The sequence below is a fragment of the Halyomorpha halys genome, unplaced genomic scaffold (assembly GCF_000696795.3).
Source record: "Halyomorpha halys isolate HHAL.00 unplaced genomic scaffold, Hhal_1.1 Scaffold1419.1, whole genome shotgun sequence".
In the NCBI taxonomy this organism is placed as follows: domain Eukaryota; kingdom Metazoa; phylum Arthropoda; class Insecta; order Hemiptera; family Pentatomidae; genus Halyomorpha; species Halyomorpha halys.
Window position 1 is genome coordinate 52463 of NW_027105014.1, and position 23535 is coordinate 75997.

The following is a 23535-nucleotide window of genomic DNA, read 5'->3' on the forward strand; positions in this document are numbered from 1 at the left end:
ATAAAAATCTACTAACTACTAAGTTAATTTATTTTGAAAAATCTGTATCTCAGGAACTATGCGATGTAAATATGTCTATTAGCACTCAAAATAAAGCTAGTTTAATGGACTATAAAGAAGTTTATGACCTTTACCTTCGTAGGAATAGTAGTTTTCATGATATTTGCTAAAATAAATTGATTTATTGTTGTTCGGACAATGATTTTGATTTATGAAAAACTCCATTTCAGAAACCATTGGGCGTATTGATGTCTGCCAGTGCTCAAATTAAAGCTAGTTAAATTTACTACAAAATAGTTTGTTATGTTTATCTTTGTAGGAGTAGTAGTTTTTATGATAAAATAAACTCACAAAATATTAATTTCTATAATATATCTCTAGATCCATAAGACGCACATATGTCTGCCAACACTCAAAATAAAGGGAATTCAAATTTCTATAAAGTATTTTATGACAACTATCTTCGTAGAAGTAGTAGTTTTTATGAATTACATATGAATATAAATTTGTCAAAGGTAAATTTGTCCGAATAACTATAAATCAATTTATTTTAAGCAAATTTCATGTAAAGTATTACTCCTTCGAAAATAAACGTCGTTAACTACTTTATAGCTCATTAAACTAGCTTTAATTTGAGTGCCAATAGACATCTGTACGTCAAATAGTTTTTGAGATATAAATTTTTCAAAATAAATTTACTAACTACTGATCTTTCAGTACGTCCCATACAACATTTTTCTGAAACGCTGCTTTTTAAAAAGCTATATCCCGAAAAATATTTAACGTAAATAACTCTATTAGGGCTCATATTTTGGCAAATTTACTATTCTTTATATGACGTTCTCTTATCTCTTGTGTTGTTCCTACTTTTTAAGACATAGAACACGACTGAAAAAATTTTTTTTTTTTTTTTTATGGCTTTGATACAGGCGCCATTTTTTATTATCGCTACCTATACTTGGCAGACTCATCAATTTTGGCTAGTAATTATACATAGTTTTCATTAAAGTAATCAAAAATTGGGGTGAGATGTCTTTTTTCTCCTCTTGGGCTCTTGTACTACACGGGACAGAACAATGAGTCAACGACTCCACGAAGACTGGGAGCTCCGGCTAGCGCCATGTGGTCCAAGCACTGACTCAGGGAGTGCGTGGGGTATATCCCACGGCGTGTAGTCATAGCCGGGAAACATGACTCAATGACTTTATGCAACGCGGCCTCAATGGAAACAAATTAATAATCAGGTTCATCAAGAACTGTATTGTCTTAATAGCTTAATTACCTGTAATTAATCAATAATATAATTGCGAAATATTAACAGCAAGCAACACGCAAATATCCTAGTAAAAGAAAATTTATTCGAAATATAACCAATTCGAATGCCTAACCAGCAGTCACGTATGATTGTACTAGAAACCGTATTAGCTAGTGATAAATTATATACGAATATCGTAAATTCATAAAAATAAAAAAGATTATGTAAAAACAGTTTCAATTTTCTTAGGTTCAAAACTAAGAAATGGTGGTAGAGACAGCGTGAAATGTTATTAGGATTTTTTTTGTTCAAGTATGATAAATTAAATAAAAAATATTCGTCCAACTAAGAGATGCAGTAAAATCGCAATCAATAGTTTCATTAGACATACTAGGCAACTTCTGAAAAAACGTGTAATAGAATTAAATTCAATGTAAAAAATTCGAGTTGTTTTCGCCGTTTTTTTTTTTTTTTTGTTTTTTAATCAGTCAAAGAATGGAATATCAAATTTTAAACCTTTGGCTATATTCAAAAATTTGAAAGTTCATCCTTTTTTTGAGACAATTGTGATTAGTGTTATTCTTATTAAAATTTAAACAAAATTTTTCATCCGCCAAATTGATGAAATGGGCCCAACATTTTTTTTCTTTCTCTTATTTTTCTTTAGTAAACAGCACAAAATCATGTATATATATTATCAAATATATTTGTTTTAATCCAAAGAATATTTTTTACGGTACTCCAGCAGCGGGAGATACTCCAAAACTTGCTTATAAGTAAAATGCTGAAAGACCCAACAGTCTCAAATCTCAGTTCTTTTTTAAGCAATTTTTTGATAAAACTTATAAAGCGATGGGAAATTAAATTTGAAAACCATTAATATTTTTTAAAGTTATGTAAACTCATTTGCTTTCAGATAATTGCGGTTAATGTTAGAAATGTCACAATTTTTTTTTTTGCTACCATACAGGTCCGTAAATCTGATGGAACATTTACAGGTTGAACACAAAAACTACACTTTTCTGCCTAATTTAGGTTTATAATTTTTTTTCTTCTTTATTTAGTGAACAGCGCAGACCCATATTAGAATATAGTTCATATGTTTTGAACGAAGAAATATTTTTTACGGCACTAGCGTACAAGATAAGCTTCAGCGCCGGAAACTTAACTCACTTAAAATGAAGGCTTCTGGCGCATACACTCTTGACCTACCACCACTGAAAAAAATTCGTGGGGTTTATTTATCCCTTTTAAGGAGAAAACGATAGTTATTATCTAAGTAAAGTGATTATAACTAAGGTTAAGTAGGATTTTAACATGTTTGTATTTTTCACCACTGGAACAAGCATACTACATTTAATTATTAAATACTTTCTGGGATATAGTCTAGAAATAGACACTTAGTCTACAAAATATATGTTTATACAAGTTTCAGTGGCTGTATACAAGAAAAATAAATTAAACAATTTTTAGAATTTCGTGGACATACCACTACAGAAATGATATATCAAACCACAGGCATTGGACTTTGCAAGTAACTTTTATGTGCAACAACATTCATTCAAAATATTTATCGTACTAAATATAATTTTAAAATTGATAAATTAACTTACTCTATATCAATTAATAGAAACTGTTACTGACACTATCGGAGATCGAAACTACGGTGTCCGCCACTACACAAAAATCTACCCAACTAACTGATGATACAATATCACAAGTCTTACCTGAATACGAGAACAGCTGAAGGACCTGCCTATAGAGCAGAAGCCAAACTGACTATAAAGCAGATTCCGGGGTCCCACACCTCGTGATGTCACTTCCGAAGAAGGGTAGCAACTTCCAAGAACGGTGACTGTGTAACCAGGTACACCCAGAACCCGTTACGGTATCGCGGAAATATGTCGTGGCGCTAGCGTGAGTTCTGTCATTAAACCGGAGTGGGAATCGATTCCATGAAATAATTAATAACGACAGACAAAAATACCATAGCCATCCCCTCCGCTTCACGTGAAATTCGTCGATAACTGAGTCAGCTTCATTCATACGTACTGATTTTAACGTGCCACCGCTGTAGTCATATAGGTTTAATGGCATATAACAACTTATTAAAACAATTTAAATGCTAAGATTTTTTTTAACAGAATATAATTAGCCAAAAGCATCTAATGAGTGCTAAAAAGAAGCAAGTTAAGGCAATGGCTTAATTATAATAATTTAAAATTCATAATAGTAACAGGTACCATTTAGTACATAGTAAGGGGGATTTATTATGAATAAAAAAAAATTCTAATTATAAAATTTTATAATTGTCTTTAGCTTAACAGTTTTTCTATTTTTTATCATTTAAATATTTTTGTTTTATAATTTTAGATTTTCTAAACTTATTTTCATCACTCTCATTATTTACTATGGTATAGTTACTTACAACCCTGATACCAATTGGCTTTGAAAAAAACAGTTTTATTGTTTTCTTCATTATAATAAAAAAAAAATAACACATTTTGTTAAAAAAATTAATTTTTATTTTTTTAAGAGAGCTAAAAGTAAAGTAATTATAACCTTAATTTATTTCTGAGACATGATTATGTTTGTAATTTACAATTTAACTGTTTATCTCTTCGTGTTTGAGGAGGTTTAGGACTGTTAATCCATCTTCCAGACCATTAATGTGATATTTATTCTCTGTAAATTTGCTTTATTATGTTATCATATCACTGTTATAAAATTATTTAAAAACTGCCTAATTAGTTAGGCATTTCTACTTCTACGAGAATACTTTATTTTTCGTCCTCCTAATTAACATTATATTTGACTGTTATGCTTAATAACATTATATCTTTTCTAGACATATACATTCTTAAATTATATCTAATTGATATATGTTCTATAATATCATATAGACGTAATCTAAAAATGAATATGACTAGAAAAAATATAATACTACCAAGGAAAACGAAGATCATAAGTAGTCTGATGGAACGGAACGAGTTCCATTAATCAGATGGTTTTTAAAGAAACTTTATAATAATGAAATATTAACAACAGTAAAGTAAATTAAAATAAGTACAAAAGTTTAACAAGTTGGACAAATCTATAAATTGCTTTATCATAATTAATATTCTAGTAATATCATGTTCGTAGTCCATGAAATTTAAACATGTTAGCAGTAAAAAATACCAACCATTTATTCCAAATCTAGTCGTTCATACTTTAAGAATGAAAAAACAAAACAAAAAAAAAACAGAAAAAAAAACGATTACTTATAAGACGGCCATTAATCTTGAGGTTAGCTTTTTTTTTTTTTTTTTTTAAGTAAAAAAATTCTTAACGCCAAAATTTTTTGGTTGTTTACCTACACTATATTCTAGTAAATATGTATATTAGCAGAAATTGTACCTTTTCATTTATTATTTTCAGTTTAATTACATTTGATTTTTATCATTTTTGTTTTCTATTATTTATTTTCAGAAGTGTTTGTGTTTGTCATCTTATGTTTTATGATATGACATATGGTTTTACTTTATTTGTTCTATCCTTATTTTACATATTCTGTTAATTATTGTTGTCCATTTTAATCTTTTCAAATCCATTATTTTATTATGTTTTATGACGTTTTATAATTTCATTCTTATTTTGTATTTCACTCTAAGGCTTTTAAGCCTAATTCTGACCCCAGTGTGTTATTCTAAAGGGATCAATCCCAGAATAAATAAAGAATATTATTTTATTTTGTAGATTTCTTATCTATAAAAGAAGATTATTATTTTGTTTTATACAGCATAAAACACCATAGAACTCAATAATAAACATATTTGTAACAAAAAAAACAAAACAGGTTCACAGTTTCTTCATTAAAGGCAGTAACAGAAATTAAGGTAACACATATGTTGCATAACTAATCATTAGTTGATTAGAAAATAAATTAGATAAAATCCGAATAGTCATACTAGATCTCAATTTGGAGAGTTTTCAAAGGGCTAATGTCAAATCTATAATAAAATAAAAAATGGTCAATGGACATTGGCCTATCTTTTACAAAGGTACAGATTCGATTCTTACGATATTTGGAAATATCAAGTACATAATAACAGATAATTAATTAGTAGCCATTATCTCTGGCTAATATAAAACGAGTAAAGTGATCACATACAGCACACTTTTAACAAGACTAAATAAAAATGATAATAATAATTGTTGTGTTATTAAATACACACAGAGATTTAATAAAAAAATAATAAATAGGACTTCAAACGCCAATTACCACTGCCAATTTCCAAACTAAAGGAGGAATATAACGGCTAAATTAATTAATTACCTTGTTGAATGTTGCAATCAGCCTTTGTGTAGCATCAAAATTCAATTATTTTCCAAAGAGCCACTAAATCGATAGAGCGAGCTTCCATCATGTTTCATCTCCGAAGATGATTTTCATGGCATTCCATCAAAACTTGGCTGAGTTAACTTGGTATATTACGAAATTATCAATAAACAATAGAATTGTTCAATGATTTGTCTGTAATTGTAATCTAAAAAAAAAGAGAGAAAACAGAAATTTTACTGAAGTTCAAGTCCATAACGGAATCGGAAAAAAGGTAGAAAATGATTTTTACATATTTTTTTTTTCTACTTCTAACAATTGAAATGTCTTTGTTAGTAAAATAATACGCCATTCTTCTTTTCTTCCCCTATTAGGAGTTGATTCACACTGCTTGTCTACAAAACTGTTTGTCGCGCTAATCGAGGCTGGGAAAAATTACCAACCCATTCTCTATTTCACCTTATTTATTTCTCGCATTAAGATTGTTTTATTAGACTTAATAACACCATTTGAGACCGTTGTAGCTGAGTTGAGGTGTGATCAACCTCATGTTTGCATCAGCGGTGCAGGATTGACATATTTTGGGGCGGTACCACGGAATGGAAACTTGAGCGGTCCATTCTGGTTGAAGAGGTTGGTTACCTGTAGAATAGCTCCTACCCACAGCCCTCAGATGTCAGTAATGACCGGGTAGCGGATTATAAATAAAGTAATATGCATTAAAGCATTATTATTATAATCCTACATTTGAGAAAAACTAATGTATATTTTATATAGTACATCACACAATATATATTGTTAGATAAAATTTAGATAGGTAAAATCAAAATAGAAGTAATTTATGACGAAAGTTGTTAAAATGATGACAGAGATTGGGGATAGATAATTTTTCCAAAACGAACTATCATAAGGATTAAGGATTACTTAACCATAAATCAATTATAACTTTAAATTGTTAACATTTATAACTATCAAGATCATATTTTTTTCCCTAATAACCACTCAAAGAAGAATTGTAACAACAATTACTTCTTAACGAAGTACTCCTATAATTATAAATAATTAGGAGCCAAGATGTAGAATCATTTATATAATATATCATTTATATTTATATATTTTATATCACAGAACATGTAAAAATCGACGTTATGTATATTTAGTACAAACAAACTCTGTATAATAGGATAAATGGAAAAAAGGATAAAAAAAATCTTTTTATTGTTTGGTAAATATGTTATGTTTTGGAAAAAGCATATTTTGTGAAATATTAAACGCTATGATCTGTATCAGGGCTCACAATTAGAGACACAATTATAAGACGTACTATTATGTTTCTTCGCGTTGTTTGTGGTTTTAAGGATATGGAATACTAGATAAAAATCAACAAACGTTTTACGTTTTTCTTGAATAAAATAGCGGCATGCACAATACCTACAGTGTGTTTTTATTTGTAAAACAAAAAGGTGTTATTTTACGTTATAGAACTCAAAAATAATTTTTTTGTGAACCCATTACAATGCTTGGAAGACATAAATTTTCCCTCTAAATTATGCATAGTATTCATTAACGAAAAAAAAATTAGAGGTTATGTAACTTATTCCACTCCCCCAAGGGCTCTTGGACTAACTTCTAATCATGTATTTTAACGTGTTCAACATGTATGTGTGACATGTTTCTTCACAATGCCCTACAAATAAGTAAATAAATAATTATGGCTTAGCGATGCCATCACCATCGTTTACTAAATACATGTTCCAGTGACGCCCCACCAAACCCAAATCTGCTACTTATAGCAGTTATAACGCAATAATTGTATTTAAGTTTCAGTCTACCCCTCGGAAGGTTACCCGTCGGTTCAGTATTAACATTTTAAGGAATCGTTACTAAGCCTTACATACATACTTAGTTCCCGTTCAGCGTGTTATAGCCTTCAATATCCGTTAATTCACCTTTTTTCGGTCCTAATATTATACGTAATACTTTATTTTCAAAAAACTCGAGGCACGTTTCCTTTAGTGTAAGATTATTTCCATTAGTAGAAGCTTCGATTCATATAAAAAAGTAGAAAGGATCATAGCTTAGCAATATCGAGTTTTTTTTGTAATAATTTATTTATTGTTATTTACAACTGTATGTACACATATACAACAAGTAAATTTGCTATAGATGACATAATAGAAACATGTGGAGAATCTACCCACTGATAGAACTCCAATAACATTTCTAGAGGAGAAGATCTCGAGGCCATCTTCTCTAGACGCCTAGGAGGATTATAAGGTAATGAAGGAGAAGCCAGGTTAGAAACAAGTGGATTTGGGTGGTAGAGAAGTTTATCATGGAAGGAATGGTATCTGGTTCTGGCCAAATCGGCAACATATGGAACATTGAGGTCCTCATGGATGACTTGATATGTGACAAAGTAAGGAGCATTAAGGATTTTACGAAAGATTTTGGACTGTAAGGATTGGATTTGGGAGGAATTTGATGGTTTAGTGGAGCCCCAAAGCTCAACTCCGTATGTCCAGATGGGCCTTATAATAGTCATGTAGATCAGTCTTTTGTGATGGATTGGCAATTTAGACCATTTGTCTAGTAAATGTTGTAATAGTCGGAATCGACGAGCAGTTTCTTGTCTTTTTAGTCTTGTATGAGGATCCCATGTCAGTCGTTTGTCGAGATGTAGCCCTAAGTAACGGATCTGTTCGACAGAAATAAGTGGGGTATTATTAAAGGATACTGTAGGGTAAGAGGTCATGGGTTTACGAAAAAGGGTAAATGTGATTATCGAGATTTAAAAAAAAACAAAAAACCATATCTTCAACAACAAATTAATTTAAAAAATAAATAACTGAGTGACTTCACTAATTAAAGATATTAAATAATCTATTAATGTACATCTTAAATCAGAAACCATAATTCAGTAATATTTTTCAGAAATTTTCAGCTAGGACACACTAGTGTGGTATTGAAAAACATCTGTAAAGCTAATGGTTTGGTATTTACAAGGTTTTACAAGGTCATACATAATAAGTTATTTATAATAAGGCCTTAAATTATAAATATACTTGTTCATGTACATGTTTGAAAAATATAAAATATTATTTGGCAAGACCTAAATATGTCGTCTCATTGTGTTTACCATTCACGCCACGGAACAAATTGCTGACGTTTCTGAATCAGTGACGGTGTACAAAATTGACGCAGAACTGCGTTCTTAACGTAACGTCCTTAATCGTCATCGTTCGCAATTCTCCCGTTTCAAGGACTTTCAGTTAGCGCCGTGTATGGTGGGGATTGAATATCCCAATATTGAATGTCACCCAATATTCTCTACTGTATTAATTAGAAGCCAACAGAACAGCAATTGTAAATTAAATTCATAGTAACATTACAACAACCATTGAAGTTATGATTAAACTGATCTTTTAAAAAAAAAAATATGAGGTCTCTGTCACACTTTTACCGAAGAAATCTATTTTATGATTTGGGTTAATAATAATCCCATATTTTAGTTCGTGTGAATAATGAAAATACAACTTAAAAGTCGAAGTTTGAATAGATAAGACATTATGGTAGAAGTCTAAAAAAAAAAAATAAAAAAAAAAAAAATAAGTTTCTCAAATACCAGCAAATAACTAAACACTCAACATTTCGCTAATTCAGGCGTCATCTAGGCAGAAAAAAAAATGTACCATGTCATAGCACATCCTACACCAACAGTATAAAAAAAGATTGTATAAAAAGCAAATAAAGTTAGTATAGAATAGGGATAATTTAAATAATATATTTTTGAAATTATCTATAAAATCCACGAATACGATAAACTACACTACACGTGTGGTTTAACTCCTATTTCTACCTTGTATTGTACCTTTTCATTTATTATTTTTAGTTTAATTGTAATTGATTTTGTTTTTCTTTTTATTTATTATCAGAAGTGTTAGTCGTCTTATGTTTTATGATATGACATATGGTTTTATTTTATTTGTTCTATTATTATATTATATATTCTGTTAATTATTGTTGATAAATTTTTATCTTTTCAAATTCATTATTTCATTATATTTTATGACGTTTTATAATTTCATTTTTATTTTGTATTGTATTCTAAGGCTCTAAAACCTGATTTTGACGCCTGTATATTATTCTAAGGGATCAATCCCAGAATAAATAAAAAATATCATTATTATTACACGGAGATTGTTCACAACTATTGCAGCAACTTTCGTAGCAACTACCAAGGTGTACTCTTATAATAGTAGCTGTCATGACAGTAAATATAGTATAACAATTCCCATCATGAGAGCAAATAATGCCATGAAACAGCCAGTTTACTCAACGGCAGTGGCTGCGACAGTTGGTGACGTGGCTTATAATCTAATAGCGTAAATGGGTAAAACTTCATTCCTACTATATGCACGATCACGCCACAGCTAGTGCGACAATACTGCCTCGACCATGATAGTTACTGCAGTGGTTGTTAACTATCTCCTTGTCATGTTCATCTTCATTATTCATGGAACGTTATTCTAGAAATGTATGTTTTTATTTCAATGAATGATTGTATCACTAAATAATTCATTCAAGAATAAAATACGGATAATTATTAAATTGAGACTTTATCATTAAATAATCACTTATACAGTAATCATCGTTTCGGAAATTATTATTTCGAGAAATTATACTTTAATTTATTTAAAAATTACATATATTTTAAAAGTGTTATTATAACAATCTAATACAGGTTTATCATTACAATATTACCTTCCTTTGTTTTTAATTCAAACAGACCTTTCTCTACGGTTGGTTTGAGTTATGTTTATATCTAGTCTGCATTTATGCTATGAAATGCAGACTAGATATAAACAAGATATTAATATATCTTATTCTGTCATATTTTTCTCAAAATATTGATTAACCTAACTTTTTTTAAATTTTTCAACGGCTATCCATATGCGTGTATTATATATACATGAGTCACTAAATATATATAGAAATATATAAATAATAAAATATATATCATATTTTATAATTTTTTAATGATTAAACACCCTGAAACATGTTAACAACCCCTTATCCGTCAAATGGGAATTAGTTGTACTAACTTCAGATCTTTCTCAACGAAAAATAATTAAATTTTTTAACGAAAAAAATAAATAAATCATTTCCAAAATTTTATACAAACAACAAACTAAAAGACAAGAGGGGTCTTGAGTACGGTACTCGAGCCTGGAGTAGTTTCTTGATTGTTTTCATTTTTGGATGTTTGTGGCTGATATAAATGTTGGGGGCAGACCATATAAGAATGATATGACGTAAAAATATCCTGTAATGGATTTGGCCATTACCTCAATACATTATACTTAGTGATCAATCACAGGGATATTGACAGACGTCAGTAGGAAACGGGTGACAATATTGGATAATTACGTTTGTGTTTGACCTGGCTTTATCTGAAGTGCATCCTCCAACCATAGCTTATCTAAATCACAGATAAGCAAACATCATTCGTGTTTTGTGTATCTCTATTGGTAAACGCGTTCCGAAACAGACACTCTAATTAACCCCTGAAATGGATCCCTTTAATCTATTCAACAGGGTAAAAGGAGAAAATAGTCCGAGCACAAACACTGTATTTAAATATGATTCCATAATATTTGTTAAAAGAAATTATATAAAAATAGAACAAAAACTATTTATTATAAACTTCGCCCAACTTTACACAGCTTCATCATGGATTGCGTTAGCAAATAAAAAAAAAAAAAAAAATGAAGTATTAGTTTTCGTATTATTTTAAGCTCCTTTATTGACCATCACCCATTAGTTTTCAAAACAAAAATTAAATGAAGGGTAAAGTAAAAAAAAATGCAGAGAAAACCTAATTATAAAAAAGTCCTATACAACTGAATAATATTAAATAAACTTGATTTAAAAATTAAAAAATAACTTCAAATTTGAATGCAGCACCTCCTAGAAAAAAAAAACCTTTTTCTCGCTTCCCAGAGAGTAAATTAGCACATATTTCCAAATCAACTTGAAACCTCCATTAATCATGTATAGTTTGAACAGATTCAAATGATTTAGTACTGTCATAAAATCGAATTTCATATGAATCCAACAATAACAATAAAGTGTTTGATTTGAATGTAATAAAGACTCCAAAACATCTTCAAACAATTATAAATATATTGTCTTATATTTCAAATTAAGTTGAATTAGTTGAGCCCCATTTATACAATTTGGTAGTTGATCGGTTGAGTACTCTAGGTGCTAAGAAGATTTTCTTGATTTTTTGAGTTACAAAACTGACATTACATTCATAAATTTACGAAAATTCTGTGCAAGAAAGAAAAAATATCTCAGGAATCATTAGATGTACACTCAAATAAAAACTAGTTTAAAATTTGTATTTTTGTAGGAGTAGTAGTTTCCATTAAATTTGATAAAATAAATTTACAAAATGATGATTTCTCAATGTTTCGACAAAATGTTTGGTTTATGAAATACTATATCTCAGGAACAATTAGACGTACATATGTCTATTACGACTCATATTTTAGAGAATTTCCTACTTTAAATAATGTGTTATGTAGATAGATTTAAGGATATCTCCAAAAGAAAAATGAGCGACACTTTTAGATTTTTATTATAATATAATTATACAATAAAATAAGTCAGTAAGATGTGCACTTAATGACATTTACTACATTCCTTGTATAGTTTAAGTAAATACCGAATCTATTTCTGAAAGGTAGGTAAGACAAAAGGTACTGAAAAGACAATTGTTTATACTTAAAATAACTCAAAAATGAATTTTTGTTATTTTTAGAACAGTCGCCATATTTTATTTATGGTTTGCAGAGTCATCAATTTTTACTCTTAACTGTATAGATTTCATTGAAATAATAAAAAAATGAGGTCAAATAACTTCTCTATTTCTTCTCTTGGGCTATTATGAAACGCTAAATTAAATTTACTATAACATAACATTTTATAAAAGGCATCATGCTCCACATTGTTTATTCATTTGAAAGAAATGACTGCTTAGACGTAGCCACACGAAGTTCCTTAAGTCCCATTCGACTCACGACATACTGAGTCAGTCAACTGCATCCTGACATGCAACGCTCCGTGCATTCTTGCTCATGAAGAAAATTATAACGATAGCATCGGTCTCAATCGTAGGCTATTAAGTCTATTAAGATCCCAATAAAAGTAAAGAATAGAACATGTATTACTATTTACCTTTGGAATATTTTTAATTAGTCACTATAATACAAGCTGTGGGAAAATAAATAGTAAATTTAAATGAATTATATCGATCTAGTGGTTGGCTATAAACTGACCTGATATAAATTCAATTAAAAAACAGTGATTTCTTTTAAATTGTCAAGGTAAGTCTTAGAAAAGTACGAGGGTAAGTAAATGATTATCCGTAATAAAAATATAAAATTTTATTTTAATCAAATTGTAAACTTACAAGTACATCATTTTTTCGACATAGTCCCCTTGTTTTCCAACGCTCTTGGTCCATCGTTGTACAAACTTCATGATGCCCTCATAAAAGATTTTCAGTCGAGCTGCGAGCTAGGAATGCATTGCATATTTCATTGCTTAGTCCAAAGTAAATCGACGGCCCCTTAATGCCTTTTTGAGTGGACCAAACAAGTGATTGTCAGAAGGGGCAAGATGGGGACTATATGGATGGAGGATGAGCCAGTACTTCAAAATTGAGTTTCTGGAGCGTTCAGCAGTATGCGGACGGGCATTGTCGTGCAACAACACAACACCTTTTGAGAGCAAGTCCTCGGGCGTTTGCTTCGAATTGCAGGCTTTAGCTTGGCAGTAAGCATCTCACTTTAACGTACACTGTTTATTGTTGTGCCCCTTTTCTCATAATGTTCCAGTACTGGACTTTTTTGAGTCCCAAAAAACAGTAAGCATCAGTTTTCCTGCGGACGGCAAAGAGGCATTAAGAGGCCGTCGATTTACCTGGGACGAATCAATGAAAGAAGCAGTGCATTCCTGGAGTTTGTACAACTATGGACCAAGTGTGATGAAAAGTAAGGGCACTATGTCGAAAATGATGTACTTGTAAGTTTACTATTTGATTACAATAAAATTTTATAACTTTATTGCGGATAATACTTGACTTACCCACGTAGTCACCGAACACAATCAAAAGCAACACGCTAATGCAACAACAAAAGACCCTTTGAGAACATGACTAAAAGCTTTGGAACTTTTTTCAACAAAGACCTTTTTACTTTCAATTACCTAGATATACATTATACAATAAGGGTAATGGTAAGGGTAATTCTAAAAAAATTAGAATTCCAGTATTCAACGAATATATACACGTTTTGAGGGGCCCCGAGTCCAAGTAATAAATAAATCAACCAAATCTGCAGTTACAGCTTATGTCTAAATGTACAGTCTAACTCAAAAACAAAAGGTCATACGCAACCGATACTACAACTTTTAAATTCGATCAACTAAAAGTGTCACTTGATATAATTGATTAAGTTTTTTAAAATTATCACTTAAACGGCTCAACGATTTAGATTTAACTCGATTAATTACTACATAATGAAGTGGTCTAGCGGTCTTAATTATAAAAATGCGGAATTTTCAAAATGACTTACTCTAAAGTGCCATTAATTTTGTTAGTTCGAAATAATTAACCTTCACACATTTGTTAAATTGAACACAGATATTGATGTATTCAATTAGGTTTATAAGCTTTAAAATAAATTAAATAATCATAACAAATCACTTTTTTTTAATACCTAAAAGACGTAGGGCATAAGGAATAAATAGTTTTTTGGCTAAGCTTTTACTAAGAAATTATAAGTTATAGATAAAAAGGTTGTTTTTTTTCAGGGAAAAAATACCTAATAATATTTTTTTGAAAAAAAAAACAATTGCGGATATTAAAAAAAAAAACAGTAGTATATAATAAAATTACATGACTGGTAGCTGACTTTACTTTTACTCTTGGACATTAAATGTATACTCCAGTTTCAGTTTCGGTTTAATAACTCAAGGACAGAGACTATACAATATCTTGGACTGATATTCGAGCAAAGAATAAAATGGAGTCCACAAATTAAGAGAAAGAGGAGAAACCAAAGACTTATTTTGGCAATCCAAATTCAAAATTGAAATTAGGACTGAAATTGAAAATTTACAAACTATTGGGAGAGCTCAAAAGAAAAACAAAACTCTAAAACTTCCAAATCCCTGTAATCTATTCAACAGAGTAAGGAACACCTAGCCCGAAAAGATGTTTTCTTGCTATTTGTTTAAAGAAATGATATCAAAATAGAACAAAAACTATTTATTATAAACTTGGCTCCACTTTGCACAGTTTCATCATGGATTGCGTTTGCAAATAAAAAAAAAAAAATGAAGTTAGTCGTACTATTTTGAGCTCCTTTTTTGACCACCGCCCGGATCAATTTTCAAAACAAAAATAAAATTAAGGGTAAAATAAATGCAGATAAAACCAATTTATAAAAAAGTCCTATACAATTGAATAATAATAAATAAACTTGATTTAAAAAATGAAAATATACCAACTACCACTGATTTAATAAAAAAATACAATGACTTTCGTAAATGACATGACCACAAAAATTATGTCTGATGTCTGGTAAAGTCCAGAGAAGACTGGAAAGAAGCTGGATGAGGGATCTCCTCATCTAACAACTAAAATTCACGTTTGGATTTACCGCTCGGTACTGCTCGCCCTCAAGCCGTTTCCGTAAGTAGCAGATCAAGTTCACTGGTTGCCATTTTAAAATTTGTTTTAAGTTACTATATTTTTTTTATTAGGTAGTCAACTTTCACTTAATTTTCAGATTGAATTATCTGTTTGTATATTGGACATATACCTTTTATTAGACATTTGGCATGTTAGTGGGCTTTGTGTACTTCAATAATTATTATTAATATGATCATTTTATAATCATAATTATACACTGAATAGAGAAAGATGTTTAAATAAAGCAATAAAAATAATTTTAGTTATTAAATCTACAAATTGCAAACAAATCTACTTATACCTTACAATCTAAATACTAAATTTGGCCATCGTAACAAAGAAGGGAGTGATGGTAGCGTGGTAACGTTTGCCAACCCAAAGGTTGAGAGTTCGAGTCCCCGGCCCTATCTGGGATTTTTTTAAGCATATAATTATGCAATACTCACTCACAGCCTCCCCCCGGACATTTGTGAGGCCCGTTAGCCAATGGGCAGTGTTCACAAAAATACTCTATGAAAACCACGTCATGCTACGCGCAATGTATTTCCTAGCACATACATGCGAGGCCTTGGACCTCCACGCTCTATCGCGCCAATAATAATAATAATGATAACAAGGAAAATGTCTTCATTTTATCTGCAACGAACTATTTAAGATCACTCCGTGCTTTTTTATTTGGTATACAAAAAAGGTTCCCGAAAATTTAGCATTCCGGTAAGAAATTATGTTGGAAATTCCTCGAGCACGCCTATGTTACATTAACTTTGTTAGATTAAAAATTCATATTTAAAAACTCTCATATACACTTTCAATCATTAAAGATTCTACGAAATGGCGGATTTTCGAATGAATCCAGATGGAATACAAGGTATATTCATCATGCAATATACTAATGGAATACACGCTTTGTGTACTTTATATGCTTTATCCAGAATTGAGGAAAATTGGTATAGAACCAACAAACGACAAACTCTACCGAAAATGAGGATTGGACAATCAAATATAACAGACAAATCACTAATATTAAATGTAAAGTCACTGTGGTCATAACTGGCAATTTAATAGTGGACTGAACTAGAACTTTTATATCGGCTCACATATTTCTGAAATGAATTTATTAAGTTCTTTTTAAAGTTATAATAAAAAGAAGTAACTGGATTAAAAAAACAAAACAAATAAAAACAGAACTTGTTTAAAACGCCTTCCCAAACAGTAAGGCAGGAAGACGGTATGTAAAGTATGAATTGATGGCAGATGGGTGTTTCTAATTTGTACTTTATCATTTTATATATTATTATTATAATTATTTTTATTTTTTTCATGACCTCTATTTAATCTTATCTTATTTATTTTTATTTCTTTTATATATACTTTTCTATTTGCAAAATGTTATTACGTCCCCTATTCATTTTATTAAGTCTCCTATTAATTTTTTATCTAATACTCTATGCTTTCTTTTATCTATATTTATTCTCGTGCATCTTATTTTTATTTTTTTGTTCATATTTCTAAAAATCCTCACTTATATTTACATTATATTAATCACACTTTAGTTTACTTTATTGTCATCTTATTACTTTCCAATGTCAACACATTATTAGTTGTTTTGTATCTTCTTTAAGTGGGACGAAACGTCGGCAAATAGTTACTAACTATTATATCTTTTTTGACCGTACCCCCCAAAAATCTTTAACGAAAAAAATCCTAATTTTTTTTTCAGTATATGGTTAACAAAAACCAGTAAGTAATATTGTCATAGTTATAACATTGGTTTATGCAAAACCACTCAACTGAATAACTCAGCATTACAATTATAAAATATGACGTAAGTAATAAAAACAACATTTTTAACAATGGTTTCATACGTAATATTATGGATTTTATATCATCGATGTATTATTGGTGTAAACACAGTATAATTCAACCTGAGAGGAAACATATTAAAATGGATTAAATCAATAGTTCATTTCTGTGTGTATTTAATCTGTCAGAAATGTGGATTTTAATCGTATACCTATCTATCATTATCACGTATACAAAATGTGACTATTTATTATAAATATTATGCTTTTCGTAGAAAGGAAATAGTAACAACATTAAAATACCAGTTCTTGTTTTATACTATGGAATAGAAAACAATTAAATTTGAAATGATAAAAAAATAAAATAATCATTAGATTAATTTGATTACAAGCAATAACCCCTTAATTTGCACTTTTGCCTTACCGTACACCAACCTTAATTACTTGCTTAACTGATTTTATTTTTGTATTAAAAAAGTCAACACTGATGCTGGATGAATTATTAATACGGAAACCGTTTGAAAACAAGAACTCTCCAAAAAGTTTAAACTATACATACACTTAAAATAAATAATTACCTATTAAATCAAACACTGGGACACCACCGATTCTCTCGGGCTCACCTGAAACATAACATAAAACATTAAAAATGTAATCGTGTATTTATAGATAAATATAAGTGTTAATATTTAGTATTTATGTAAATAATTCAATGGGGATGCTTCTAGAAAAAGCGCAGTATCTTGGAACCTGGTACGTAACGTACCAAGCCCTTCACATTAAACGTTTTCGATTTTTTTTTTTGATCATCAGAATTTAATATGATACATGTTTATACCAGGAAGGAGAGGGAAATTAAATCACGTACACGCACACGCATTTAAATATGTAAATGACAAAATAAATAAATAAGGAAAAAAACAACGCATTTAAATAGTCGGAAATGCTAATATTTTTAACCATCTTAATCAGATCAGAAATGCTATTCAATTCTGAAATCATACCAATCAATACAATTTGTTTCAAGTTCAAAAACTAGTCGAATTAAGAAATTAACAATTGAAAAAAATGGGTTTAAAGAGAATTTTAAACATCCCATTTGGAATAAATCCAATAAGGAAAATACCATGAGGGCTACGTTAATTCCCGACATAGATATGACGGGGAAATATTACATGTTTTAAGCTAGATTCAACAAGACATATGGCTCCATTTGGTTTCGATTTTGCTTCGTGATGACCTAAATCGGGTATAAAACCCCGTCTGCTACAATATCGATTCTACATAAAACCCATACGTAGTTATACATTATTTTATTTTAATATTACGTAAAACTATATATATCATAATGATGCACTCAAATTTTGTATAAATTTAGTGAAATCTATATTTTCAGAAATATATAGAGCCTAATATACTTGACTAGATATAGTTAAATAATAAATTATTAAAATTTTTCTTCAAATAATGACAGAACATCAAGATCAAGAGGCGACGATCATATGGAATAGACAGTTTCTAAAATATTTCTAAAATGCATGTTAAATTTTTTAGTGATTCGATTTAATTTAATATATTGAGTAATAACAATATAATTCAAGTCAATTAATTGTACAAAAATTAAAATAAAAAATGTAAACATGAATGCTCATATTAAACTTGGAACCTATCAAAGCTATTTTCATCAATATGTAGGTTAATCGGTTGATAAAATCATTGTTTTATTAATTTGTAACATGGGTTGTTGTTTTAAAAAAACCAGCCAAGCCTTATTTATAATTTTTATAGAACTTTTTTTAATGAAGGAAAACTCAACAGCGAACATTTATAATTTTAGGAGGATAAATGATGACAAAATTTCAAATAGACGTTACAAAAAAAGTGACCATAGATAGTTTAAAGACGTACAACAAAAAAAAATTATGAAAGAAAAAATAACAATATTCCTAAAAGGGGAAATAAAACCCTGAAGATGAGCAGATGGATCGAAACGTTGAGGCAATGAATATATTTATTTATTAATAAAAAAAATAGAAAGTTTTAAGTATGAAGATACCTGAAGAATAAAATCATTAAACATCATAAATTGGTACTTTTGAATAAGAAAATTAGTTAAGAAAATTTTTTTTTATATGAAATTTATGTAAGGTAAAATTAAATTCTGTAAAATTTACGTGAGGCTGGGAATGACGTTAACACTAGCCACGCTGTTATGATAATTACACTGACGTCTCCTCGGCTTTTAGTTTAGCATTTCAACTCCACTGTCATTTGATAGGGGATAAGAGGGATTGATTGAACACTGTACGCCACTTGTAAGTTTTATATGAAGGATATCAGCCGTTGGGAGCAGGTGTAGTGTATTCTGTTTAATTAATTAATTTTTAGAAAATAATTATTTAATTGATTATTGACTTCATTAACTAAAAATGCTTTAACATATTTTATTTGTTTTTATGCACTATTTTTTCTCATTAATTTATTTATTGTTATTTATAACAGTATAAAAAAATATATATACAACAAGTAATTTGCTGTAGGTGACATAGTGACATGATACAAACATGTGGAGAATCTACCCATTGGTAGAACTCCAATAACATTTCTATAGGAGAAGATCTCGAGGCCATCTTCTTTTCAGACGCCTAGGAGGATTATTAGGTAATGAAGGAGAAGCCAGGTTAGAAACAAGTGGATTTGGGTGATTGGGAAGTTTTTTATGGAAGGAATGGTATCTGGTTTTGGCCAAATCGGCAACATATGGGACATTGAGGTCCTGATGGATAACTTGATTTGTGACAAAGAGCATTAAGGATTTTGGACTGTAAGGATTGGATTCGGGAGGAATTTGATGGCTTGGTGGAGCCCCAATCAAGAAATAATTGATTTTCCTCTTAAAACTAACCCCTAAAAATAATTTACTAACCATTTCAAAGCATTTTTAGTTGACTTACAATATTCCTGCTCTTCACGGCTAATATCATTCATGTAAAACTAACAAGCTGCGTACAATCCCTTTTAGACTGTATCAAATAACAGAATAGTTGAGATGCTAAACTGGAGCCAAGGAGACGTCAGTGTAATTACAGCACTTAACTGCGTGACTAACGTCCCGCATCCCCAACGTCACGTCACTATACCCTTAAGTAGAGAAATATGTGTCTACCAGATGACTCTAGGAAGTTCCACTAAAAGGCTAATTTATTTTCATCACCACTATTCACCATTTATCGTACATCATACTTCATCCGCTGCGAAACAAAAAAAAGAATTGTATATTTTTGGAAATAGCCTTGAAATGTGACGCAGGATAACCGGATAAGGTGGAACCATGAATCAACTGACGTACTCATACGCCGATACATCATTTGATTCCAGATCTCCCAGAATGAAACAAATAAAATAAGTGAATTTTAACTCTTAAATTTATACAATTAAAGAAATTAATTTATTTTTAATGTTGTGTCTATTTTTCCAAAACAAAGAATGACAGTATTTGGGCAAATATTGAAACTATTTATTTATACACTTAGGAAAATAACCACTGTTACGCGAATATGACTCCTAATGTAGCTTTTTACGTTTATTATTTTCAAAAATTAATTTTTTTCGTACACATCAATAGAGACGTTTCGGATATCTGTCCATTATCTGAAGTTCAAATCCTTTTGATTGAATTCCAAATTAAATCCTTCTTTTATTCTTATTCATCTCTTTAAGGTTTTTTCCAACTATTAAAATTTGTCATTTCTGTTATCATCACCCAGTCTGTAACTCCAAATACAGAGTGACTTGATGGATGAATAACAATAAAATATATATATAAGGATTGAATAGATGAAAAAATGTCTGAAACGTCTCTAATAAGGAAATATAGAAGTAATCTAAGTATACCTCGAAAATATGTAGATAATATAGAAACCCTTAGGTATTTTTATCTCTTAAGGGCAGCTTAATTTTATTTTTACACCATTTCGACACTAAGCACTGTGCATTGAAAATAATCACTTCCTGATAAAAAAGGTTTAGATATTTGTTTATATAGATATTGGTATAGATATTTTAGAGGTGTAGTTGATATAAAACAATCTATTGTCGCACGATTAGCACACTATGAAGTAATTTATGATTGGCACCGTATGAATAGCGGTCACCATGATATTCACCAACCTAAATTCACAAAATGTTGATTTCTCGTTACTTAAACAAAAACATATTGGGGTTTGAAAAACTGTATTTCGTATAATATTAAACGTAAAAAGGCTCGATTTGAAAAACGTGAAATGTGAAACTGCTTTATAGAGTTTATAATGACTACTCTCCTAAGAAAAGTAGTTTTCTTGATATTTACTGAAATAAATTGAAAAAATGATGATTTCTTGTTATTTGGAATAAATAAAAATATTCGTTTTAAAAAAAACTTATAAGTCTGGTTTCTGTTTTAACTGTTTTATTATCTCATGAAGAAAATTTGTCGATGGTCATTTGAACCGCTGTACGTCCGTGGGACATACCCTCCAATTTAAAATTGGTATGCAGAGAGAAAACCAAAATATATTTCCATCATAAGAAGATAAAACTATCGTTGTTGATAAAACGCTGAGGTTTCTTAAATACTCGTATTTTTCATGCCGTATTCCTTAATATTTTTTATCATCTGTAAAAAAAAAAAATAAATTGAAAGAAGCTAAAGACGCTATATAAGAAGTCATTTTTTAAAAAAAACTGACATGCACATATAATCACATGCACTAATGGGTTCTCATCACGCGTTGAAACAGACAGGTATTATCCATATTTAACGCGCGTGAAACCAGGAAAGCAAAGCTACTAGATAAATAAAGATGCTTTACTTTATTTTTAAACAAACACATACATCAGTGTACTCTTATCTAAAGTTTTATATTCTTTCTTTTCTATTCAAAAACAATTTTTTTCAAAGAAAAAAAAAATATACACAACTGAAAGGACATGCTGACTCCATTATATCCATAATATATCCAACAATGAGGGAAACTCAGGATTACATTATGCGAAGTAATCAAACAAGAAATAGAGCAAAGACAGAAATGCAAGTCGGGGAGTAAGCCTGCCAGGTCATGAATTCTAATCTTCTACGGAAGAGGATCGAAGGGATAGAGCAAGGAGTTGGTGGGAGGATGATATTAAATCCCACGATCTTGTGGATATGGATGGAGCTTGGGTATTCATAATAAATATTCATAGAAGGACCATGTAAGAATATTACTTGCCTTATTCGTACTGTGAAGGAGCTTCAGGATATATTATGATGCTCTTGCTAATTACTAAAATAGTTTTAAAACACATGTTACACCAACTTTTTTATGAACAATACAATAAATATAAAAATGAATTAACCATAGTATGATAATTTTTTCATAAATTGCATCATTATTCTATATTTCCTTCATAAAAGCCATAAACATATGTTCCCAGGGAATATTCATTTCTATACTTTACAGTATTAATTCACGAGCATTATACAAATATTATATATACAAACAAAAAAAGAAGGAGCTGTCATAAGATTAACTGATAGTGATGAAGTAAGCATTATGTTTTGATTATTTTTTTTTTTATCATTAAATTATACTAAATAAAATTTCTATTATTTTTACTTGATTAATTATAAACAACACTAGATTAATGATTTATCATATTAATTGTTTAACAAATAAACAACATTTTTATTTTTTTCCAATATTGCTGCTGTTTACAATCTTTATATTCAATATAACACTTCGTTTGGTATATTTGGTCGATGCCTAGAATTCCAACATAAACAAAACAAAAAAAAAATGTTTTCCCAAGTTATAACTGAATGTTTGAACACGTATTTAGAATTAGTTTATTTTAAAACAAAGATGGTAAATATATTTATCGTACAAATAATACATATATCTACCATGAATGTCCGAAATCAATTTTTGAGGAATTTAGAAAGAAAATTTTCCGGAAATGTTTTTCGTTCATAATAACTTTGAACTCATCAGAACACGCCCATATCGTTTCATGAAAAGTGAATAAAATAAAAAAAAAAGTTCAAGCAGTTATAGGAGACCGAGAAGTTATCTCCTTACAAATATGGAGTGAAGGGAAGGGGAGAGAAGACGCCAATATTTTTTTTACCACAGGGGACCAACCCCTAATGGATTTAAATTTGGAAAGAGAGGAAAAGGAGAAAAAAAAAACACTACGTTAAGTAGTCCAGGGATTTGAAGCAGTAGTGTTAACTTTTTTCTGAAATTAAGTTTTAAGCCGATCATTATTTAATAAACATATTATTTTAGGTGCTATAAATCTTGAGGTTCTCTATAGAATGTAAAATGTAAATTGATAGAAAATCAAATATTCTCTCTCACAATATATA

The 23535-nt window shown here is 29.8% G+C and overlaps 1 long non-coding RNA gene across 1 annotated transcript in view; it reads right to left on the reverse strand.

Annotated features, from left to right (window-relative positions):
- Positions 1 to 17721: 17721 nt before the first annotated feature.
- The window catches only part of LOC136795768 (uncharacterized), a 143276-nt gene continuing 137462 nt past the window's right edge, over positions 17722 to 23535 (reverse strand). The window contains exon 2 of the long non-coding RNA XR_010843437.1: positions 17722 to 17767. This is a non-coding gene — a long non-coding RNA (uncharacterized lncRNA). The remainder of the gene's footprint in view (positions 17768 to 23535) is intronic.